This window comes from Fukomys damarensis, unplaced genomic scaffold (assembly GCF_012274545.1).
Source record: "Fukomys damarensis isolate Sample0158 unplaced genomic scaffold, DMR_v1.0_HiC HiC_scaffold_24, whole genome shotgun sequence".
NCBI classification, from domain to species: Eukaryota; Metazoa; Chordata; class Mammalia; order Rodentia; family Bathyergidae; genus Fukomys; species Fukomys damarensis.
Window position 1 is genome coordinate 9717327 of NW_022900936.1, and position 3180 is coordinate 9720506.

Sequence of the window (3180 nt, forward strand, 5' to 3'; positions counted from 1 at the left end):
GGCCCTGACCCCACCTCAGGGCGGGCTGCGCCTGCCCCACACTCGGCCCGGCGAGTGAAAGCTCAGAGCGTTTTCCAAGCGGCCCCTTTGGGCGTCGCGGGGCTACGGGCGCGGGAGCGGGCGAACCCAGCGGTCCTTCCTCGACCCCCGAGCGTTTCGAGCTGCCGCTGGGAAGCTCGCATCGGGTGGACTTTTCTGCCTCCGCGGGGTTTAGAGATGGGGGAAGTGGGCCTGCCCCACACTCGGCCCGGCGAGTGAAAGCTCAGAGCGTTTTCCAAGCGGCCCCTTTGGGCGTCGCGGGGCTACGGGCGCGGGAGCGGGCGAACCCAGCGGTCCTTCCTCGACCCCCGAGCGTTTCGAGCTGCCGCTGGGAAGCTCGCATCGGGTGGACTTTTCTGCCTCCGCGGGGTTTAGAGATGGGGGAAGTGGGGGAAACTGGCCGGTCTTTGGGTACTCGATCGTGAGTGTGGAGTGTCCTTTACCGCCAGGGGCGGCTCGGCATTGACCCCGAGCGTCCCTGGAGCAGGGTCGTCGTGGGTGAGGCCGGTTCGGTGTTGAAGCAAAAAGTGGGTTTCCGGGGTAACCCTGCAAGGTAAATGTGTGACCTTTTCCACATCAGGCAGTGTGCGCGGTTCCCGCTGTCCCCTGCGCCGCCCGGCAGGAGGGGCGGATCGAAGCCGCTCCCGGGGTCCCAGGTGGAATCGGAGGCGCCTGGCTTCCGAGTGCTCCACCGCTCCTCTTCGACACAGCTTCCTGCTTGGACTGTAAATCCCTCTTCTTTCTTTTCGGTGGTGCCACCGAAAACGAAATCAGGGCCTTGCGCTTGCAAGGCGGGCACGGTGCCATTGAGCTAAATCTCCGGCCCTTCTTGGCATTTCTAGAGGCTCTCCCTCCCAGGCTTGTCATCTTCCTTTTCCCTCCTCTTCAGGCTCCTCTTTCCAACCTGTTTAAGTTACAAACAGAGAGCGCTCCTGAAAACATTGTAACCGAGAGTGGTGTTTGAGGCTCCTCGGTCTGAAGGTGGAAACCAAAAGTTACTTTGAATGTTGATGCCTTGGGAATCACAGGTATAGCTGGAGCAGGGTGAGGATGTATTTTTCCTCCCCGTCCTGTATCTCTTAGGATTCCAGCAGCCTTCCCTGGCTGATCTTTTCTGAATTCACTTCTGGGGCCCAGCCTAAAGAATGGGTCTCCTTTTATCCTTCTTTGCCTTTTCAAATGACAGAACATTAAAGTGTGAAACGGTCGAAACATTTCAGAAGAATAGCAAGTAAAATATTCAAGCAGGGCGTAAGTGTATCAAATAAAAATAATTATTTTCATCACTCTTCACACTTTAGTACCTCCAGTTCCGTTCCAGAAGAGAGGAGCATAGAAATATGATTTGGCGACGGGCATAAAATGACACATTTCTTATGAACATTTATATGAACCTTAATTTTTACAATAAATAGTATACTGTTGTTTGGATATACATGCATACATATATTAGGTCTTTTATCATGTTATTTTGACTGTTTCTGGGTTTTAGCCCTTAAAAGCCTTGTGTAAAAAAACTTGGATGTTTGAAGTAGATCCCATACATTATTATTCTTCAGTATGATTTTGTTTTCAAGGACCCTTTTTATAACTTACAAGATTTTGTAATTTAAAGGCAGCTGCTAAGTATATGTGAATTACATACACTTCTTGGAATCCGTGTGTCCCTTTATGCTACATCAGAGAAAAATCTGGAGTACTGTGCTAGATAATAGCACATTTACTAACTTTGTTGCTACTGAGTGGTGTTGCCCTTATTTCAGGAAGAGAAAATGTGAGCAGACATATTTTGTGTTCACACTTCTGTAGCAATCTCTTTCAGTGTACAGTGATAACAGAAACACTTGTTCTTTAATTAAAAATACAATGGGCTGGAGATTTAGCTTAGTGGTGTCACCTGCCTTGCGAGCACAAGGACCTGAGTTCAATTCCTGGTACTAAAAAAATCAAATCAAATAAAAATATGCAAACTCTAGTTTAACTACCAGAAAAGTATAAACATATATTAAAATATTTTAAAAGTACTTTTGCAGTGATCACTATTGCCCACTATGAGATTAACAGAGAAGATGCATTTTTATCTCAGAGGAAGCTCTTATTGTTTTTTTGTGTTAATCTTTCTTCTGCATTTGAAATAAGCTTCACATTAAGCATAAATATACATACATATATTTATACATTACACAAATATTTACGTATACATAATCATAAATGCATACATATACATCCCTATATCCTAAATAATATATTTACTTTTGAGTGAGTAGTGTTAAAATTCCATGCCAACAGTATGTTTACTGGGTTTATTCAACTTATTAAGAATTAAATAAGCAGGATGTGGTGGCACACGCCTGTAATCCCAGCACTCAGGAGGCTGAGGCAGGAGGATCACTTTGAGTTTGAGACCAGCCTGGGCTACATAGTTCCAGGTCAGTCTCAACCACATAGTGAGACCCTGTCTCAAAAAACCAAAAAACAAACAAACAAACAAAAACACAACAAAAAAGCCCAAGAATTAAAGAGCTAGTTTTAAGAGAAAGGAATAGATATATAGTTCATAGGGGGAAAGGAATGTTTCAGTAAAAATGCTGAATTACCTGAGTATAGTGACACATGCCTGTAATTCCAGCTGTCTAGGAAGCTGAGGCAGGATGATTGCAAGTTTGAGCTTAGTCTGGGTAACTTGGTTAGACCCTGTCTCAAAACAGAAAAATGAAAGGGGCGGGGGTAGGGATGTAACTCAGTATGAAGAACCTGAATTCAGTCCCCATTAATTTCCCCTAAAAGCGATTGCTAAATTAAATGAAACAGGTTAATGTTTTCCAGGACAACAGAAGCACAATATTTTAGGATTAATGTTCTCTACCAGGCTATAAAATACCTTATTAATTTCTGCAGTTAAGCCTTTATAGGACTGTAAACTGTCTGCATCTTTATTAATAGCGATTGCTCAAGTAAACTGATAAGAAAATTGTGTCCCCTCCTTGAACACAGATAAGCTCCAAGTAGGCTTATTACAAAATAGAAGAGATTCTCAAATTTGAGAGTAAATGCTTGTATTTTATAACTTCCAACTTGACTGTGTAAGGCGAGGATACTTGTCACTGATAAAGGCTTCCAGGAAGAGAAGAGCTGAACAGA